Here is a 12,444-nt window from a genome sequence, read left to right on the forward strand (position 1 = left end):
GCCTCAGAAATTGTTTTAGTTCTGGGCTAATAGAGAATCTGGGGGCCATGCTTCCAAGGGTTTCTCCAGTCTCAGTCAGACCATTAAATCTGGTCTTACTAGAATTTGAGTTCTGCATCCCACCTTTCTCCTGCTCCAGCAGAGACTCTCCGTTGTGTTCCCTGTCAGGGCGGTCATTGGTGGTAGCCGGGCACCATCTAGTTCTTCTGGTCTCAGGCTGATGACGTCTGTGGTTTATGTGGCCCTTTCAGTCTCTTGGGCTAATACTTTCCTTGTGTCTTTGGTGTTCTTCATTCTCCTTAAATTAAAAGAAAATTTTACAGGCAACCATGAGCACGGCTAAAATCTAAAGCAGATGAATGATTTGGGGTCTAAAACCTAAAAAAAGAAAAAGAAATTATTTTAGAAATCAAAATGGCTCCTTACTTTTTGAGAGTTTTAGCTGTTTCGATTAACAGTATGTTATCAGAATCTTCTAAAACCCCATAAAACATTGCACTTGCAAATATTATGGATTCCAGGCACTTTCTTCTAGTTTGTCAGTCCTTGCTCCAAAGTTGCTCAACTTACAAGTTACTACAGAGGCATTGAGCTGGCAGTAGGGATTGCAGAGCTCAATGGAGGGTATAGTAGACCCTACCCACCTCCATAAAAAAAAGACTGCACACACAAAAAAGAAAAAAGAAGAAAACCAGTTGCCGTTGAGTCATTTCCAACTCATGGCAACCTCATGTATGTCAGAATAGAATTGTGTTCCACAGGGTTTGCAGTGGCTGAGATCTTTGGAAGCAGATTACCAGGTCTTTCTTCCAAGGTGCCTCTGGGTAAATTCAAACCACCAACCTTTTGGTTAGTAGGTGAGGGTGTAACCATTTGTGCCAACAAGGGCGTCCTAGTAGACTCCACAGAAGGCATTTGCCAGACTGCATAATAAAAATGTCCTAGGCTACACATCGGAAAAATGGTGTTCACATCTCAGTTAGTGAGAAATAGGGCAAACCGATTAGCTTCTGATCACCTTTCCTCATATGATTGACGTAAATTTTAAAGGCTGTGAACTAGATGCTATTTGAATTAGAAATCACAAGCTGACAAAATCCAAACTAAGAAGGGCTGAGAGGGTGTTAGCAACAAATACAGTAAAACCTACAAAAGCCGGAAACTGTGTAAGGCAGAAGTCTGTCAGAGAAGGAAAACTCAAATATTTTCCACTAAAATGAGCAATAGAAAAGTGGTTAAGACTGCACCCTGTCAAAGCTGGAAAACTTTAGACCCAGGAAAACAAGGTAGTCCTGTCAAGTTACGGCTCGCACAGATTTCACCACATTACACAATTGAATCATTATCCAGGGGGTGACTTAATCCATGGAGGAAAATTGTATATAGTATTAAAAAAAAGAATTCTTTGTGAAGGCAGGGACACAGGAATACAGGCAGAGCAGTGGAGTGGCCCCGTAGGGCAGACAGGAAACCCGGGAACCTGACACCGGCTGGAGGGTCTAAATACTAAAGCTGATGGTCCGAACATCTGAGTATAAAGCCTCATATCATTACTATATCTAACTCAGTGGATAAAAGCTCCAAGCACGTTACTCCAACAGGGGTTCTTTTTGAGGTCAACCACCATATCGATGCTTCTCAGAAGTTCTGCTGCCCTCTCATCCACTCAGGGATTGTCCATCTGGCTCTGTATGGTGCTCTAGACGCAGTCTGCAGCTCCAGAGACCTGCTTTTCTCTCCAACACCAAATGGTCATAAAACTTATTTCCACCCTTGATCTTCCCCCATCTTTGAGTGAGATGTGGAAGAAGGGCCAAGAAAACTGCTTAGAAAATCTCTTTCTACTTCTAGTGTTGCTTCCTAACTGGCCTTTGAGTAAAACAATCTGCCTCAGAGGAGAGTTAGAGCCCTTAATTAGTATTTTAAAATCCTACTTAAAACCGGTACAATAAGGCTCTAACTCTCTAGCTTTGCCCCTGTACTAAAGCCTTGAAACATTTTTGAGTGGTTTTCACTTTTTGTATTCTCACTCCTCAGCATTAATTCATTCTCTTTGTTTAAATTACTTCTAATTATCCTAGGATGCTTTTAGAATTAGGAAAATGTCTCGGTGTCCTATGCAATTTTCAAGCAGGAAAAAGCTTAGCTGACTTCACCTTTCATTTAGTTCACGGTATTCTCTAATGAAAAAATTCCTCCGTTGATTAATGTTAAGGAGATGAGCAGACGAAGCTTTAAGGTAGAGAACCGCCCCCCCACCCCCATACACACACGCATCACCACAGTGACGCTGATTGACTTTCTGTAACAGGTCACAATTCTGTTCTCTGGCTTTCTGCAGCGCTCAAAACACTGCACGACGTAACTAGCATAATGCCACGTGTATGCCTCTCAGAAGAAGACTGAATAATTATTTGCAAGTGCATCATGTCCTTAAGCAAACACAAGAGTGTTCTAGATAGGCTAAGTGCTATTACTAAGCTTCTTTTCAACTTGTACTTTATTCACACATGCTCTTCATGGGACTACAACAATAGTTTATTTAAGTCCAAAAGAAGAGAGCATTCCTCACAGGCATTCTCATACCATCGAGTTCCTCTGCTCTGGCACCATCCTACAGAATTAAACCAAACCAAACTCGTTGTTGTCAAGTTGATTTGGACTCCTGGTGACCCCATGTATTACAGAGTAGGGTTTTCTTGGCTGTAATCCTTATAGAAGCAGATCTCCAGGCTTTTCTTCTGTGCTGCTTCTTGGTAGGTTCAAACTGCAACGTTTACGTTAGATGTTATTAAATCTAATTTAAATATAGACAGTATGTATGTGCGTGGAAGGTTGGTTTATGCTTTTATTTTATCAAAACCCTGAGTCTCCAAATTTCTAAATCATTGTGCTGCTAGCATAGATTAAGAAATACTTCCCAACCCCACGTCCTTGCTATGGTTCCACAAGTAATTTAAGAACTAACAAGCCACCAGACTTTTCTATATAGGCAGCTTGGGGGAGACAAAACCCCCAACGGTCCCTGGAAAACAGAAATAGGCTCCATAAATTCTCAGCACTGAAAGGTGAGGGAAACATCTTAAATTTGTTACTTTTTTATTAAAGTCTATTTCATTATTTTGGGGAACAGAATATTTACTCTTACTACTTGTTAATTACAAAGAAAAAGGTTACCTTTATGTGGAAGGATCTGACAATGTCTTATGCAAGTGATTATAGTATACTTCCTCAAGAACAGGATAAGTTAGCATCACATGCTTCCAGATATGATACATTATCACCCACGCAAAAGTCTTGTCAAAAGTGTTTAACATGAAATCTAAACTGAAGACATCCAAATTGTAACCTTCTAAAAAATAACTGGTCTGGACTTTTCAAAAATGTCAATGTTGTACAAGACAAAAGAAGTAGAGAAACTGGGATTAAAATGTATTAAATGCAATACAGCGATATGTATCTTGGATCTGAAAAACAGAAAGCTATAAAACTTATTGTTGGAAAACCTGAGGAAATGTAAGGAATAAATACATATCGCATAATAATACATTTTAACAGCTAGACTGTAATGATGCTATGGTGTTCATACAGGAAAATGTCCTTGTTTTTAGGATCCATATTCTGGACCTGGAGTGTTTAGTGAGAAAGTATCATGATATCTGTGGCTTACTTTCAAATGATTCAGAATTCACACACACACACGCAAATGTGGCAAAATGTTAATAACTGGTGAATCTGGGAGAAAGGTATTTGAATGTTTATTGAACTATTCCTTCAATTTTTCTGTAGGCATGAGATTTTTCAAAATATAAAGTTGAGGAAAATATATTATGGCCATTGATAATTTAATTTCGGCAATAAATGTCTACATATTTTTTAACTTTCCATATTTTTAATCTTGCACACAGGCCTTGTGGTAGACTGTACTACCCCTGCAGCTTCATTTAAGAATTAAGTTGGCTTAATTTTGCACATAAATATGTTTCCATGATTTTGTTACATAAAGCATGCAGTTCTGTATATACTAGTACACAGGGATTTTCAACCTTTTTAAGAGACGATATTTTATTTTGGGATTTGTTTTTCTTCAGAATTTGTTTATCTGGACACTAATAGATACCTAGAACAGAGAAAAGCATCATATGTTTTGCAAAATATGGGACGGTGCATTCGTTCACAGCCAAAGCAATTCTTATAACCTGCACCTCTGAGAATGTGCATCCAGAACAGAATTGGGACTTCTCAAACTGTGAGTGATTTCAACCAGTCAGTAACTTTCTGCTCGTACCCTAATCACATCCGGGGTTACTTGTTTATGCCAGTAATCACAACTTTGGAATTTAACAGTAGTAGTAATTTATGAGGCGCCCTGGTGGTGTGGTGTTTAAGAGCTAGCTGCTAACCAAAATGTTGGCAGTTCGAATCCACCAGCTGCTCCTTGGAAACCCTATGGGGCAGTTCTACTCTGTCCTGTAGGGTGGCTATGAGGTGGAATCGACTTGATGGCAACGGGTTTGGTTTTTTGTTGTTGTTGTTGTTACTTACGAAGCATTTTTAGAAATTAAAGTGAAAAATGAATTGGGTCCTTAGTAACTAATGATAAAATAAATGTCTATTGCCAAAAAGTCTATGTTGAGGAGGGAACAATAAAAAGACAGAAAGTATACAATGCGTAAGACCAATCAGTTGGCCTTAGAAAGCTGAAACTTGGGTCACACTGACTCAAAAGCTGCCTGGGTTTCCAGGGCACAGTACGCAGTCCCCACCCCCACCCGCATCCGGCCCCGAACCCGGGGTGTGACGGTCAGAAGGCAGCAGACTCCAAATAAGGAAATCCAAGTCATGTTTTATAACCAGTGCAAATATCAGCATCTGGAAGCATTTCACAAGTGGTAAACACTATCCTCCCTTTCATCCTCAGAGCACAGATCTGATTATATATTGATCGGATTTTCAAAGTTGGGCCTTCCGTTTAAAAAAGGGCCCTCAGGGAAGTAGCCTAATAAAAACTCTCCTTAAATATTATACTAGTACACAGCAGACATACTAACAAAATACAAGAGTGAACGTCATAAAATAGCACAGTGCACATGGATTTGCAATCTGGACGGGCCAATTTGCAAATGAAGCGCTCTCCTGTGTCTGAAAACCAGATCGTTTCGGACCGTGTTACTACAGCAGGCAAGCGATTTTCTAGTCCTAGGGCTTGTGTATCATTGCTTACCTCTAACTGCTTATTGGCCCAGCAACTTTAATGCAGAAGAGTCGTTGGGCAAGCCCAGGGCTTTCACTGATCGGCGACTCCGTTATTTCTGATTCTTCGTTGAATGCACAGCTGCTGCTATAGCATCTACATCCACCTCCATTGTAACGTCCTAACATAAAAGCAGACTCCTAAACTTCAGCATCTGACATCACCCCTCCCACTGTGAATTTCACAGGGCAGTGCTTTTATCTCTTCAACAGAAAATCTGTGCAAAACCTGATCGAGAACCAGGAACTTTCTTAGCTTAAAAACTTTGTATTTTTAATTATAAAAATAAAATACGTTAAACAAATTTGGAACTCACACACACAAACAAGAACACATAAATAGTCCCCTGAAACCTCATTAAATGGAGAAAAGTATTACTAAAATTTAGATTTAAAAACCTCTAGTCCGAATCGACTATGGGTTTGGAAACCCTGGTTGCACAGTGGTTAAAAAATTGGCTGCTTATCAAAAGGTTGGCAGTTGGACTCCACCAAGCGTTCCTGGGAAACCCTATGGAGCAGTTCTACTCTGTCCTATAGGGTCGTTATGAGTCAGAATGGACTGGACAGAAATGGGTTTTCGGTTTTTTTAGTCTTTTCTAGTGTTGATACTTTTGAAAAGTTGAAAGTTCACGGGACTCAGAAATAAATCTGCTTGCATCAAAACCACCTCATTCAGAATGGTTATATTGGATTGAATCATTTTGCGATGTCTTCAAATGCCTCTTTAACAATGAAGAGATTTGGGACCATTCTTCTATAACTACAGAATTAAGCTACTAAGTTCCCTTACAGCATCTCTTTGGTCAAGGTTATTACTCTTCATGAAAACACCTAGACGTGTCAGCACTGGAGATGTGAACATCAGCTCTGACTGAAATGCTAAATCCCAATGGGATAGACACAGAGCCAGCCAGATTAAGGCATGGGAGAGCCCTAAACACTCATCAGCTGTATTGCCCCCTCCTCTGCTTACTCACACATTCAAACGGGACACGTGAGTTATATATATACGTTTATATATGTATGTGTGTGTGTCTTAGCCATCCATGATGTAACTTCTTTTCGTACGTGGCTATAATATTAGCAATTGAATGCAAAACTGGTATATGCCATTGCAGCGGAATGAGATGAACTGGGCTGTAAAATTTTTAGTGGCTGCAGGGTACATTTTCTACACAAATAATATTCCACGTACACTACCATAAAGAAAATGAGTCAGTGAACTTAGTTGTTTCAACTGTCAGTGTAAACTTCTGTTGATCTCCCTCAATGAAAAATGGACTTTCACCAATTTTGCTTTAAACAGCTCATACTTCAATTTTGATGCTTGTTTTATAATAAATGCTGTAGTTATAAATGAACAGATGATGAGATGTTATAAAAGAAAATTAATGATCAGAAAGTAAATATTACAACAAATTACTATATTTTATTTTTACAGAGATCTTTCATCTCTAACATGGCATCATTAAAAACATTTTTCTATTCTTTGCTCTTACAAATCCTTCGGTGATTTTGTCACAATTAAGCTGCTGAACAATATCTACTTCCATACAGAATTAGGATAATGAATCCAGTCTTTCCTGAATCATTGTTGTACACTGAGGGTTTCTGAGTCTCTTTAGGGATGAAAACGAGTATTCTGTTGTATAGTTTGTGATCGCTGAAGTTAGGAATATGCATAAAGCAATTTCAACATTGGGAAATACGTGTTGTATTTTATCTTCTATTATGGAATCATACATGCCTACGTGAGTAAAATTTGTCTTTCCTGAATCTGTAAACTTAGTTCTTATGCAACAATGAAATTATTGCACTTCTCTGTTAAAGTTTGTATTTAAGTCATTGAGATAAGCGTGCACTAATTTCTTGGATGCCTTCATGCATTCTTTATCAGGTATATCCACATTGTTTAAGAAGGAAAATCTATCTGAAATAACTTTATATACTTTCACCCTTCTTTTCATGCAAGATAAAATTAACTTTATATACTTTCACCCTTCTTTTCATGCAAGATAAAGTGCAACTATGATGGTATAGTACGTGGTTACTCAAAATTGATCTATGGGCACGACTTCTGGAGCACTTCCGTCATTTACTTGTTTTGTCTAATGCTTCTACCATGGTGAACTGCTTGATAATCAGTATGTGGCAGTATTTGTTTTGTTGTGTTTTCAAAATTTTCAAAATCTTCTCTTAATGTATGTAAATACCCTGTTAACGACTGCTAGAGATTTGTGTATGTCTTTAAACGTAGTTCCAACAGCCTTGCTCACTGGCGCCCCCTGACCTTGCAGGAACTTTGTTGCCTGTGGGCACAGTCTAACGCACTGGAGCTGGTATCCGTTTCGTTTAGCACGCCGCCAGTTCCCTTCCACTGGCACTTGCTTTTCCTTGTGTCCTGTCTGCTTGACATCTATAGGTCTTTGCTTTGGACAACCGGTGCCTCTGTTTTGCTGATGCCCTAAGCACGTGCTTACCTTGCTTACTGGGTAATACGTTCCTGGATAGACACTAGCTTAATTGATTCTCTAGATTTTTTACAATTTACTCTGCGTTCTGGTGCCCAGAGCCTAGTGTATATCTAAGGCAAATAGAACAAATACAACAAAGAAAAACAATATTTTAGGCGTAGACACTCACTGTGTCTACAGTTGGGCTCCTGGTATTTTACTAGGCTCTCTCTCCTCCCCAAATTTAGTTTCGGGTCCAGAATTTCCTATCTCAGTGAATGGAAATACCCCCAATCTGTTGCCTCCATAGAAACTCTTTTTATATAATAGAAACTGAAACAAATGCCAGTGTGGCTGGAGATAACTGTGAGAGGCAAATGGACAGTGCGGACAAGGAGTGGGTAGGGATGTGACATGATCAGATGTGCATTCTGACTGTGGTGTTGAAAATAGTTCAGAAGGCAAGGATACGTGAGTATCAGAGGACCATTTAGGAGCGCACTGTAAGTGAGACATGATGTGATTTGGACTAAGGAGGTGATGATGGAGAGAAGGGGAAAGACCGAGTGCTATCAGGAGATGCAAATGGCATGAGGTAGTGAGAGGTTGGATATGAGAAGATGAGGGACAGGGAGGTCCAAGGAGCCCTGGTGGTGCAGTGGTTAAGAGCTACGACTGCTAACCAAGAGGCTGGCAGTTTGAATTCACCAGCTGCTCCTTAGAAACCCTATGGGGCAATTCTACCCTGTCGTATGGGGTTGTTATGAGTTGGAGTTGGCTTGACTGTAATGAGTTTTGTTTTTTTGGGTTTTATTACCTCCATGCTCTCTCTTTGTCCAGGGACTTTGTGTGTACTGTTCGCTCTAACTGTAATGCTCTTCCTTCCCTCCTTGATCTCAACTCAAGAAATGCACACTCTGAGAAGCCTACCCTAACCTCCCAGGGTGGGTCAATTCTCCCTTTTGTAGAGTTTCACCAAGCCAAGGATATCTCCTTCAAAGTGGTTTTTATACTTGTAACTCTTTATTCCTTTGTGTAATAAACTGATTATTGTCTCTGTCACCCTCTGGTTTATATGTGTTTTGAGAGCAAGGACAAGTATAGCTACTCTCTCACCATGATATTCCCATCTTAGCGCAGTGCCTGACATATAGTCACTACTCAGTAATACTGACTGACTGATCAAATGAAGAGTTTGTAAACAAGTTCCTAAGTTATTATACTGAAATTTTTGTACATTGCTAAAATACGTGATTTTATTTGGTTTAAACAATTCATTATAGGTAGAATAATGTTTCAGATTAACATTTTCATTCATTGACTTATCCATTGACCTATTTATTTCAAACCATTTATTTGCAAAAGACACAGTGAAAAATCCTGGGCAAAGGATAAAAAAGCCTTCAGAAACTTATCGATGAGTAGGGAGGCTAAGGAATGTCTTATACCTATAGAGGTAGCTGCAATATGAAGCAGTTGGTGATGAATTCCTAAAGATATACCCACAACTTGCCTTAGGAATTCAGAAGGGCACAGAATTTTATATTTGCTTGTTTGATCCAGAAAGTCCTCATGGAGAAAGGCGCGTCTGAACTGGATCTTGAAAAATGGATAAGATTTCAGCAGATAACAATGGAAGAGGAATGCAGTGACATAACTGGGTGTGTGTGTGGGGGTGGGACATTCATGGCTTTTTTTTCAATTCATGGTGCAAGGGGTGATTTTTTAATATAATTTTAATGCTCACTGAAATGTTAAGACATTTGCTTAATTAACGGAAATGAAGAAACAGAATATTTGATATCAAAACCATTTCAGAAAATCTAGAAATTGTGATCAATGGAGGGAGAGGGCATAAAAGGATGAGAAAATGACATGAAGAAAAATAATCCTTTACAATGGGAAATCTGGGGAGACACTTTAAAAGGTGTCTTCCCAGAAATCAGTAGACGAGAGGTCAGATGGGAGCTATGAATGTGCAAACAAGATGCCCTGAGGATGAAAGTTTGGAGGTTTGAATCCACCCAGAGGCACTTCGGAAGAAAAGCCTAGTGATCTACTTCCAAAAAATTAGCCATTGAAAATTCTATGGAACACAGTTCTATTCGGACACACATGGGGTCACTATGAGTTGGGGTTGACTCAATGGCAACTGGTTACTGGTTAGAAGCAATAAGCATGAAAAGGAAGGGAAAGCTTCTGAGACATATCAAGGAAAGAATGTACAGCAACTCACAACACATTGAATTTGCAAAGTGAGAGGAAGGATTCCAAACCTCGGGTCCAGTTCGAGGGAGAAAAGTGCTGACAAGAACAATAATAGAAAATCTAGGGTGTATTCTTATTGGGAGGAGGTACAATTTTCAGTTTTAGACATTGTTATTTTCTTAGCAAAGCATAGCTTACCTCCTGATTTCTGCTGCAGATCAAAGGACAGGGATACAGTGTGAAGCTTATGTGGGATCCCGCTCCAGAAGAAACTAATTAGAACCAGCAAGAAGTTGAAGCACTTTCAGGGCTGAAAGAGCTGCACTTGCTCTAGTCAATGGGGCTGTTTTTGACTAATGTGGGAGTCTCCTGTAAGCCAAGGAATGCGATACAGTACACGGGGCTAAACCAGTACCCGCCATGGCACCGTTGATGGAATTTGGTCAGAATGGGAGCCGAGCTCCTCAACGTTCACTGCACCCTGAGATCATATGAGAAATTTTCTTTTAATGTTGATGCCTGGGTTCCGCTTGCAGAGATTCCAATTCTATTGGTCTGGAATGGGGTCTTTGTTTGAGTGTTGTTTTATTTTTAAATAAGTGGAAGCTACTGGTTAGACTATGGAAGGGGTTTCATGGCGGTATTGGGCCATGGAGCCTTGATGGTGCAGTGATTAAGAGCTTGGCTGTTAACCAAAAGGCTAGTGGTTCAAATCCGCAGCCACTCCGTGGGAGAAAGACGTGGCAGTCTGCTTCTGTAAATATTTACAGCCTTGGAAACTACCGTGTCCTGTAGGGTAACTGAGAGTTGGAATTGACTCCATGGCAATAGGTTTGACTTGGTTTTGAGTACTGGGCCATGAGCTGAAAGGAGATGAACTGCAAACCATCTCTAGAGAAGAACCAAGCAAACAGATGAGGCAAACTGACGTAAAGCCACACCACAACTTACCTATCACTGCACCCTGTTCATGTTTTCCACTGGGTGCTTAGCACAATGTGTAATTAAATATTTAACTGTTTGCTCATTTTTCTGGTTTATTGTCTGCTTCTCCCACTGCGGTATTATCTGTATGAGAGCCCGGATCTTGGTGCTTATTCACCACTGATTACTTAGCCACATTCTTGGCTCATAGATGATAGTAAGTATTTATTGATGAATGAATGGACAAAGGCAATTACAGTACCTGGCAATAAAGTAATTAGGTGGCTCTGCATATGTTTTTAAAAAGAGCATGACTCAGGGAGGTAAACATCCCTCAAAACCTCTGTCACTACAGTGAAAACTGAAGATTTCATTTATAAGATGGTCCACATACCCCAAGTAGGAAAGGATCATGCATTCATGTATGTAAGCCAAACCAACCACTTTCAAAATTTATTCAAATAGCAGAATACCTAGATGACATGTTGCCATTTAGTGTAAAACAACTTGTTCTTCTTTATGCTCTAGCAAGACTTTTCTTTTTAGCAAACTAATAATAATAATAACTCCATGTATTACCATTGAAAAAACATTGGTATAGCAGTGCTTACAAAAATAACTCCTGGGTGAGGGGGCCATTGGCAAACAAACGTAGAAGGTGCATATTATTTGAGTAAAAATACGGTATGTATCTCTTCATTTATGTGTTTTTAATACATGAAATACATTAAGAAATCACATTTAAAGGAAAGATAAACTGCCCTTCAATTTTTCTTACAGTATATATTTGCTTCTGCTGGAAAGCAGATCCACAGGAGAAAACACGGAGAGTTTAAAAATAATGGTAAATGGAAAGCTTAAAATTGGGAAATGTTTATCTACTTTTTTTTTTCCTTGTAAATTTACAATTTACTGTTTGAGTTCTAGTGCCCAGAGCCCAGTGTATATATAAGGCATTTAGAGAAAATGAATCATTCTTCAATTTAGCAAGCCTTGATTCAGCTTGTTGAACACAGGTGTTCCATGGGACCATATACGGAGCAATACTGATTGATCTATGTGTAGACTGCCGATATTGACATTAGTAACATCCTGCAGAACTCTTTAAGAAACGTACTTTACACTCAGAGAATAAGTCAGTGACAACTTTATTTTGGCCTTCCTGTTTGTGATCTGATGCTGGTTAACAGGCCTATCAAATCCCAAGCAAAAAAAATTATAAGCCTGGGCTAGATAAACATTGCAAGAAAATCCAATCTCAAATTAGATTTCCTAATTTTACGATTTTAACTGGGCTACTTTTTATTCTTTATGCTCTTTAAACTTAATATCCTTAAATATTTAACTAGTTTCATGTTAATAAAATGATAAATTATGGCTGCTTCCAAAATATACTCTCAATCATTTTTTATTTTGGTTGTCTCCATTAAAAAAAATAACTTGGGAATAAGTTGTAAGTACTCCTGTCATTACTATCTTGGATGGTCTTTCTAACCTAAATGAGTTGTAATTTTCAAAGGCATTTGGAAGTCACTGGAATTCTTTATTTTTGGAAAATCAGAAGTGTTTTGTGTATGCTAAAAATAACTTCTCAAACTACGTG

This window comes from Trichechus manatus, unplaced genomic scaffold (assembly GCF_000243295.1).
Source record: "Trichechus manatus latirostris isolate Lorelei unplaced genomic scaffold, TriManLat1.0 scaffold00004, whole genome shotgun sequence".
Classification (NCBI taxonomy): Eukaryota; Metazoa; Chordata; class Mammalia; order Sirenia; family Trichechidae; genus Trichechus; species Trichechus manatus.